Raw genomic sequence first — 10,725 nt, 5'->3', positions numbered from 1 at the left:
GTCAGGGCGGTCGTACTCCATCTGGATGAGAGAGTCCGACAACCTGGGGAGTCTCTTCACTAAAGAGAGAGGTTGGCACAGTCCGCCTTTAGTTTTCCTACTGAGAAAGTAGGAACTTGCCCCTTCGAAGTATCAAGTAACCGTTTCGGAGCCTGGGACTAAGAGAGAGGTGGGTTCCGTCTCTCGTAGTTGAGGCAGGGTGGGGCTCGTCTTTCAGGGCGGCCTGAAGGTTGCTTCCACTACCTTAAGGGGTCAGTGGTAGCGGAGTCCCTTCCACCGGAGTAAAATGGTGAAAGGACTCCTAAAGGCTGTGATGCGGGTGTTTTCACACCCCCATTCTTCCAGACTTTTCTCATTAGAGTCTGCTGTGCCTGTTCCCTCGGAAGGATCACTGTTTCCTTGGGAGACCTTGTCCTCTCTCATCATCGCTGCTTCCGTTAGTCGGACGTAGCCAATGAATGGTGGTTGAAGGTCTCTGGGTGGCACTCGAAGTCCTCACGCCTTCGAGTTCCTATGCCTTCGATTGTCAACATTCCGTTGACAAACGGGGCATACGAAGCGATCCTCCAAGGGTTGGCACCGCCTTGAATTCCGGCAGTTGGCTGGAATCTGGCATTGGAAGAGGAGAAGGTGGCACAGATAGAGGGGAACCTGCCGCAATCGAGGTTTGGAATCCCGGCGATGGCATTCTCCTGAGCGGCCAGCCGTTCCGCCAGCGATTGGATCGACTGGCCGGAAGACGTAACAGAACTGGAAGAGCTGGGAGAGCACCGAGCCGACCGTTGTTGTCAACCAAGGCCCCTACGATCACTCCCACCTGCTCCAGAATGTTAGCCGAAAGGATTCGGGATCAAAAAGAGGGACTTGAGCCCGATCCTTACGTGATCTATGTTTGGGGACCTCGACGCAGAGGAAGAGGCCTCCCTTGACCTAACTGATCCGGGGTGGTGAGCCGGAGTTATAGTGTCTGTCAGGATGACCGATTTCTTGGGGAGAGACTTTTTAAGTTTCTCCTCGGTCATCTTAGCCTTGGGGATCACTGAAGTAGCCTTAGGACGGACAGACCGCTGCTCTTCAGTGAAGCCCCGGAAAGAAGTGGAAGTAGAAGGATCAGTAGAAGGTGATGGAGAAAGGGAATTCAGGAAAGGGCCCTGAGAACCCACAGGAGCTGCCCCTACTACACCCTTACCTGTACCCATGGAGTCAATAGCCATGGGTTCAACGTCGAGGTTCATTGCCGCAACGTCTTCTGCAACGTCCTCTGGGCGGGAAAAACCCTCCTGTAGGGAGATCATGACTTGAAGGTCGGCCAGCAAAGGGCGGCCGCTATCGGGTCCACTCCACCAATGATCTTTCTTGCTCCTGGGAATATTAGGTCCGCCATATCCTGGGTAAGAATGTAGGGGCGGCCCTTGAGAATTCCGGCCAAAACCCCCTACCCAAGCTTTGAGAGTCGACAAAGCTTTCTTCTTCTTTTCTCTATCAGAACCCTGTAAAAAAGGGTCTAGAGTTAGGGAGAGGATAGGGGAGGAATGTCTGTTGTTGTTGAGATTATATGAATATGTGTCTCATATGTGAAAAGGTATAATATAACAACAAGTATTCCAGGTGACGAATGAATGAAGAAAGTGCTAAGAAACTTACTACTAGTGAGGCAACTCCTACTAGCAAGTAGCAGGTTTGGCAAGCTTCATGATGCCAAACGATAAAATCCTCCACTTTCACTGCACATCCTGCATGAGAACGGCATACTATATGGCCGCATAGGTCTTGGAGGATGGCACTGCACCCAATCTCCTGGCACAACATCTGTAAGTCAAAGGATACATGAGTACCAATGACAACCTCCGGTGGAATAATATGCAAACTATCCGTGGGTGCCGGAGTAGGACCGACGGATAGAGATCTACGATGAATATTACGTAGAAAAATACGAGGGGGGAAAGAAAGTCTCTGCCTCCGCCTAAGCTCACTTGTCATATGACTAAAAATAGACTCCGTAGGGCCCGGAGTTCTCCCATATGGCCCGGAGTTAATTAATATTGAGTGAGCAATGTCAAACTTCTAACGAAGCAAGGGATAGTACGAGAGGCGGAAATAAAAAACCCCCCGCAGTAACGCAAAAGATTCTAAACATTAAATAACACAAAATAAAACAAAATAAAAACCCCTTATATCAGTAAGTGCTCGTGTGAACTATCCTAAGTGGATAGGAAACCCAGTGATTCCCTCCCCCGCCCCCCCTCTCTATGTTCGGTAGCGGCGGATAGACACCTGCCGGACTGAACTGAGGGGGAAAGAGTAGGGAAGAATGTGGGGTAGGGGAGCCCTCCCCCTGAGCGGCCAGTTAAGGACGGAGAAGAGGGGGAGGATCCGAGCCCCCGAGGCCACCGTGACGAGTGAGAGTACCAGTAGGGGAGGGGAGATCCCCACCAGTCCCGTGAGTCACCCCCTCTCATGCAGACTCGGACGCTAGCTGTGAGAAACGAGTCATCACCCATCGACGTGGATGGCAATGTATGGAGGGGGGGAATGGGGGGACGGGAGGGGGACCCCGTAACCGGGTGGCTCACCGTGATAAACCGGTGGTCTTCCCAGCCAGGTGAAAGATACGAGGTGGGGAAGAACCGTCGGAACAACATCAATATCACTGATATAAATAGGATTATTTATAATAATCAATCAAATAAAATTAAAGCGATATCTTAAAGCTAGACTAACACGGGGAACACGAAGCTAAGCAAACAGAAAATTAGGTTAATCGCCGATCCGAAGAAAGGGGTATGTTAGCCTAATTTAACCTCTAGTTCAAGAAAACGGCGGGCAGGCTAATCACCAATCGACAATTGGGGTATGAAAGCCTAACTTAACGGTAAAATAAATTATAACAGGGAAGCTAATCGCCATACCGAAGCATGGTGTATGTTAGCCAACCTAGTACCTATAATATTATTAAAGGTAATCAGGAACTAGAGAAGGAAAGAGAGAACATCAGAATAATTAGATGATTATGACTCTCAATCGTGACTGATAAAACTCCTAACAATGTAAGGCGTAGCTAGACTAAGGTCCGAAACGTGCGGTCGGAGCGTGCCCCGTGGAGGCCTAACTAAAAAACTAACTGCATAAAGATATAGAGACTATGTATAAGTAACCATATCTAAAGTACTGAGAAAAAGGGAAATCTCTAACGGTATGGAAGACCGGAAAAGAGATAACCCGTACCGCCATGCGGTCGAGGGGCATACCGGCCGATAAGGCTCCGAATATGTATAAAACACGAAGATCATCATAAAATGAGATCAGTAACCCCAAACAGTACTTAACTTAGAAGCAGAAGTTGAAGACATCTTGAAAATAAAAAAATCCAAATAAATCCAATTAGAGCGAAACACAGCACCGAAAACATTTAACGTTTGGTGTAACGCGCGCTATCGAAAGGAATGACGTCTCAGGCGTCGGAGGCGCTCACGGTAGTAGTAGACCGGGAGCTGTAGCACGCTCCTCCGTAGTTCGGGGTTTTGTCGAAGGAAGAAGCTAAATGGCAAGGGACCTCTGGTAGTGATTCCACTCGCTCCTTACTATACCGACACTTCTATAAGAAGTGAGCGAGCCATTTATCTTGGCATTATATTGTTTCTTTTTTCTCTAGGATGAATAGCAATATTTATTCTTCAGAAATAGTATCAAAGGAACCATTTCACAGGCCGACACAGGTCAAGCCCAGAAAAAACTAACCATTTCCTGTGATAAATCCGCACACCTTGATTTGTGCCCACAGACGCTGGAGGCGACTTTCATCACAAAACAATCGAAACACCGATTTCTCACCAACAAACAAGCCAGGAGTAAACAGCTGTTTTGGTAGAAGATGACGAGAAGCGTGCTCTTAGCTAATTTTTAAATAAGTAGTGAAAACATGTTATTGTTATAATACAATTAAGTTTTGTTTTTCACCTACTTACCTGGCATATATATATATAGCTGTATTCTCCGAAGTCCGACAGAATTTCAAAACTCGCGGCACACGCAGTGGGCGGCAGGTGGTAGTGCCCATTCCCGCCGCTGGGAGGCGGATATCAGGAACCATTCCCATTTTCTATTCATATTTTTATCAGTGCCACTGTCTCCTGAGGGGAGGTGGGTGGGTACTTAATTATATATATCTGCCAGGTAAGTATGAACAAACTTAATTGTATTATAACAATAACATTTTGTTCATGAAACTTACCTGACAGATATATATAGCTGAATCCCACCTTCGGATGGTGGGGAAGAGACGAAAGAGGATTTGTAGGAAACTTAAATTAAGTAGATGATGTACACCTTGGTTCCTCACCTGCTAGCAAAGTAGACTCTGTGATTACTGTCACTTAAGCATGCTGTGCTTAATCAGAGCTGCCAGCCAGGTGGAGACCTGTAGTGCTGGTGCGCTCTGGATGCTCTGTCAACTGGGACGTGACCTCGACGTGACAAGAGCATAGAGCCATACATATGAGGGCAACGAAGCAACTGACCACCACCTGACCAACTATCCAAGACCCCCTGAACACTAAGCTAAGAGATGGGAGGTCTTCACCAAAGACTCACACAACCAAAGAACACAACAACTAAAAACTAACCTAAACCATAACTAAGGGATAGGGAGAGAGCTACCTTCAGCCCCCAAGACTGTGCCTGCAGAAACGTATGGCCCAAGAGAACAACAGTCCTCGTATATCGTTCTCACATCTCTCAAGTAGTGTGAGGCGAATACTGAATTGCTCCTCCAGAAGGTGGCGTCAAGGATGTCCTTGATCGACATGTTCCTTTGGAAGGCAAGCGAGGTTGCGACAAAGCTCTGACCTCGTGAGCTTTCACTCGCAAGAGGCTCAAATCGGTCTTCTGGTAAGACGAATGAGCCTCCTTAATCACGTCCCTCAGAAAGAACGCCAAAGCATTCTTGGATAATGGTATATCGGGCCGTTTAACCGAACACCACAGATTATCTGAGGGACCTCGTACCTCCTTTGTCTTGTGGACATAAAACTTTAGAGCCCTGACAGGGCACAGGGCTCTCTCAGGTTCTTGGCCCACAAGGCTTGTCATACCCTTGATTTCAAAGCTCCTTGGCCAAGGGTTAGACGGGTTTTCATTCTTTGCTAAGAAAGTGGGACTCAAAGAGCAGACCGCATTGTCACCTTTGAAGCCCACTCGCTTACAAATGGCTTGAATTTCGCTAACTCTCTTCGCCGTCGCCAGAGCAGTTAGGAAAAGAGCCTTCTTCGTTAAGTTCCTAAGAGACGCTTCATGGAGAGGCTCGAAGGACTCGACATCAACAGTCTAAGGACTAAATCTAAGTTCCAAGAAGGAGGCCTCGCCTGAGGTTATCTTGGAAGTCTCAAATGATCTCAGGAGATCGTGAAGATCTCTGTTGTCAGTAAGGTCTAGGCCTCTGTGTCGGAAGACTGCTGACAGCATACTCTTATATACCTTGATGGTCGGGACTGCCAGCTTCTGCACATTCTTAAAAATAGCAGGAAATCGGCTACTGGCTCACAGAGGTAGTGGAAGAGGAAATTCCCTCCTTTCTACACCATGCCCTGAAGGAAGCCCACTTCGACTGGTAAACAGCTCTCGAGGAAGTCCTCCTTGCGTTGGCGATCGCCTTCGCAGCTGCTTTAGAAAAACCTCTCGCTCTGGCCAACTTTTCGATAGTCTGAACGCAGTCAGACCCAGAGCGGAGAGGTTTCGGTGATATCTTGCGAAGTGGGGCTGTCTGAGTAGATCTTTCCTCCAGGGCAACGTCCTCGGAAAGTCTATGATGAAGGACATTACCTCCGTGAACCATTCCTTCGCGGGCCACATCGGGGCGATCAGGGTCAACCTCGTCCCCTCCGATGCCGCGAACTTCCTTACTACTTCCCCCATGATCTTGAATGGCGGGAAGGCATACAAGTCTAGGTTCGTCCAGTCCCAGAGCAGAGCGTCTATAGCGACTGCTCCCGGATCCAACACAGGGGAGCAATAAAGAGGCAACCTCTTCGTTCGTGATGTCGCAAATAGGTCGGCTAACGGACGCCCCCACCCACAGTCTCCAGAGCTCTCGACAGACATCCTGGTGCAACGTCCATTCCGTCGGCAGGATCTGATCCTGTCGGCTGAGAAGGTCTGCTCTGACGTTCTGGACTCCTGCGATAAATCTCGTCAGGATCCTGATCCGTCTCGCATCTGCCCACAGCAGAATCTCCCTCGCTAAGTAAAATAGAGGACGGGAGTGTGTACCTCCCTGATTCTTTAGGTACGCAAGGGCTGTGGTGTTGTCCGAGTTGACTTGGACCACTTTCTCTGCAACCTTTTGCTGGAAGAACTGTAGCGCCAGGAAAAACCGCCGCTAGTTCCTTCACATTGATGTGCCAGGACACCTGTTCCCCCCTCCAGGTGCCTGACACTTCCTCCCCTCCTAGTGTTGCTCCCCATCCCGACACCGAGGCGTCGGAAAACAACACTAGGTCGGGGCTCAGAAGCTTTAGGGACAACCCCTCTCGAAACTTCCGAGGATCTAACCACCATCTTAGATGGTTCTTCACCGATTCGGTGATCAATAAGGTCGCATCCAGATCCTCTTTGACTCTCCATTCTTCTGCTAAGAAAAACTGGAGAGGCCTGAGGTGTAGTCTTCCTAGGGAAACAAACTTTTCCAGCGAGGAAATGGTCCCCAGCAGACTCATCCACTTCCCTCTCCGAGCAAGCAATTTGCTTCCTTCCCCAGGAAGGCCGAAACTCTCTCTAAGCCTTGTAGCTGTCGTTCCTGGGACGGAAACGCTCGAAAAGCCACTGAATCCATCTGAATCCATCTGATAAGCCATCGTCAAGATACAGGGACACTCTTATTCTGCAGAATGTAACCATCTCGCTACGTTTTTCATGAGCATGGTAAATACCATCGGAGCCGTGCTTAAACCGAAACAAAGGGCTCGGAATTGCCAAACTTTGTCCTTAACATAAACCTCAGAAACTTTCTTGAAAGAGGGTGGATAGGCACGTGAAAGTATGCGTCCTGTAGGTCCAAGGACACCATCCAGTCGCCCGGTTCTTAAGGCTCCTAGAACCGACTGAGGCGTTTCCATCTTGAATTTTTTCTTTTCTATGAAAAGATTCAGGCTGCTTACGTCCAAGACTGGACGCCACCCCGACGACTGCTTTGGTACCAGGAAAAGTCTGTTGTAATATCCTGGTGACCCCAGGTCTAAGACCTGCTCCACCGCTCTTTTCTTGATCATTTGATCTAAAAGATCTAAAAAGAACCTGATGTTTCTCCCCTTGATATGACGGGGAAAGATCTCTGGGAGTTGTGGATAGAGGAGGAGGGTCCACAAAGGGGATCTTGTACCCCTGTTCCACTATCTTGAGGGACCACGCATCTGTATCTCTCTCTCTCCACGCCCCCGCAAAGAACTTTAGCCTGGCTCCGACCGGCATCTGAAGGACTATCTTCTCACTTAGAGGATTTAGGTTTGAAGGAACCTCTTCCTCTTGCAAGCCCTCTCCCTCGAGGAGCAGCTCTCGAGGGAGGAGCGCCACGAAAGGGTTTAACCTTCCTAGGAGGTCGTCCAAACGACGACGTGGTAGGACTGCAGGACGTCTTGAAGACTGGGCCAAGAGGTCCTGGTAGCCTTCTCTTGTAGGCTCACTGCCAGGTCCTTTACCATAGCCTGGGGGAAGAGATGGCTCGAAAGAGGTGCAAAGAGAAGCTCCGCTTTCTGCGATGAAGAAACAGACTTAGCTGTAAAATTGCAGAAAAGCGCTCTCTTCTTGAGAAAAGCAGTGCCGAAATGAGACACTAAACTCTTCCGAACCATCCCTGACGGCCTTGTCCATGCAGGATAACACATTAGACAGCTCCCCCAGACTCACGAGTCAGGACTCCTAGATTGAAGATCCAGGACTCCCAAGCATCAGTCCTAGAAATTAAGACTTCCAGGTCCTTAACAGACCTTTCATGTGATGGTCAATCTCCGTTGGCGTCCACGAAATCTTAGCGGTCGATAAAAGAGACCTCTTCTGTGCATCGACCAGACTAGCAAAGTCCCCTTGGGAAGACGACGGGATCTTAACTCCTACTTCTCCTTGGTCTCATACCAGATGCCGCCTTTCCACTGAGTCTTGAAGGCGGAAGGGCGAAAGTCGACTTGCCCTGATCCTTCCGACGTTCCATCCAATCCTGCAACTTCTTGAACGCTCTCTTAGTGGACAAAGAAGTTTTCATCTCCACAAACTCCGGAACCTTGCACGACTTCGATGACGAAAACTGAGAGGGTGGAGACTTGGGAGCTGCAGGCTGGAACTTCTCACCAAAAGAAGAGCGTAACAGTCGAACCAGCACCTTGTAATCGGACACCGACGAGACTGACGGCTGTTCCTCCTCAACTGAGTCCGCCGGACTACTAAGCTCTCCTTACCTCCCGAAGAGGCAAAGGAGATTGAACCTCTGGAGAGGGCGTGCGCCCAACGGGTCTAGCCTTCAACAAGGCTTTCGAGAATGACTAATATCAGCCTTTTCAAAGCGACCGACCTTCTGTCGATCCTTAGAGCTCGAAGAACGAAGAGCTTCTTGACCGCGCTGAGCGTCAAGAGAGGCTACTCTTACTCGCTCTCGAGGAGCGTCTTACGCTTTCCGCTCAAGCGTCCAGCTTTCGCTTTCAAAGCGTCCTTCTGGGCGCTCTCGAAAGCCTTCTCAACAGGCAAAGCGTCAAGCAAAACATCCCGACGAGCGTCTTCAAAGCGTCCTGCCGAGCATCTTCAAAAGCGGCCTCCAAGCGTCCTGCCCGAGCGTCCTCCAAGGCGTCCTGACGCGCGGGCTGATCAGGACATCGAGAGGGAAGAAAAGCGTCCTGTCCACGAGACTTCCTACCCGCATAACGAGAACAAGGAAGCTCCGAAGGAGAAGCAAGCGGAGACAGAGACAAACGAGGAGACGGAGAAGGGGACTGCCTCGTCGTCTCTTAACAGGCAGTCTAGCGTCCTTCCTACGTTTAGGCTCAACTGCTGCTGGGCGAGTCTTCTGAGCCATTAACGCCGACAATTGGTCTTGAAGAGACACAAGAAACAACTCTTCGTAGGCGAAGAAACGAGAGGAGGTGAAGGGCTGCGCCTGCGAGAAGACGAGGGGCGAGGGGACGCCTCCTTCCTTCTCACAGGTACAGCAACCTGCCTCTCCGAGGCGCGAGAGAAGCGCTTCTCAGCGTCGTCCTCGGACGACGTCCTACCTCTCTTCTGTGGAGGAAACGCGTCATACGACGCAGGCGAAGACCGCAACGATAGCGGAGAGAGGGGACGTAAAGCGTCCTCCCTCGGAAAAGTCCTTTTCAACGGACGCGAGTCTCTCCGAGCGCTCCACCCCTTGCGCGGGGAGGGCGCCTCGGAGGACGAAAAACAGTCCTTAAGGATGCGAGCCTGAGCACGCTCCTTGGCAGCCTGGGAAGTAGCAACAGGTCCTGCCTGCCGAAGGGACGCCAGATCGGTGGGGAGCCCCCGTAACCCTCTTGCGGCTTTCGACATGCCCACTCCCTGAGTCCTGGGAGTCCGACAGAGGTCTAGGCCTAGAGGCATTATGGCGATCTGACGCCCCCTCCACAACACTAGGGGCACGATCACACACTTTACTTGAGCCGTTTTCTAGGGCCAACACTTTGGACTCTAGAGTGCGTAACGACTCTAGAATCAGAGAAAGGGCATTACCTTCTCCAGACACAGAACCAGGGCCCTCAGGCCAACAAACACAGGATTAGGTGAAGCAAATTCTACTGGTGTTAAAATAGGAGAAATGAAATTACTTCCCTTACCTTTCGCGTAGAACCGCTCTTGGAGGAAGACCTCCTGATCCTATCGCTCTCCAACTTACGCCGATAGGACTCATACACCTTCCTCCATCATCAGTCACAAACTTTTGCATTCAATGCATCGATCATCCAACAAACAAACATGCCCCCTACACCCACCCATACATACTGTGTGGGGGTCTACCGATGATTTCGGTAGCCTCACCTTGCAATCACTCCTCACACACACTCTGAAGCTCACTGAACTTGATCCCGACATCACGTTCACAGAAAAGCCAATCCAAAATCAAAAAACAGTCCACTATCGCGTATGCCAACTCCAACAATCCAGAGTCCAAAACCAAAAGTCAATCCAGATACTTAGAACGAGTCAAATCCAAAATCCTGGGCGGAGGTCTGTAAACAGGTGTTTTACCGACCGGCGACAGAAAAATATGAAGAGAAAAATGGGAATGGTTCCTGATATCCGCCTCCCAGCGGTGGGAATGGGTACTACCACCTGGCCGCCCACTGCGTGTGCCGCGAGTTTTGAAATTCTGTCGGACTTCGGAGAATACAGCTATATATATATCTGTCAGGTAAGTTTCACGAACAAAATCAATATTTTTACATATTTATGATGATTAATTTGAAAATATTCGTTATTGAAAAAGTAACTCGACTCTGACTCAAATTTAAGTAATTATTTTCTGAATTAGAACGTTCTTTTAAGTTTCTGTATTATGACGTCACGACATCTTGACTTCGTACCTATTGTAAATAATTGCTATACTCAACTGTCATTGCAGAACAGTTTACCAGTTATTCATGCAGATTGTTATCAGCTATACATGTAATTGTTATAATCGTAATGCGCATATATATCTTTATTATTTACTTTTTTGGATATATGAAGATGTTTTAC

This window comes from Macrobrachium nipponense, chromosome 42 (assembly GCF_015104395.2).
Source record: "Macrobrachium nipponense isolate FS-2020 chromosome 42, ASM1510439v2, whole genome shotgun sequence".
NCBI lineage: Eukaryota > Metazoa > Arthropoda > Malacostraca > Decapoda > Palaemonidae > Macrobrachium > Macrobrachium nipponense.
This window is presented reverse-complemented; position numbering follows the sequence as displayed.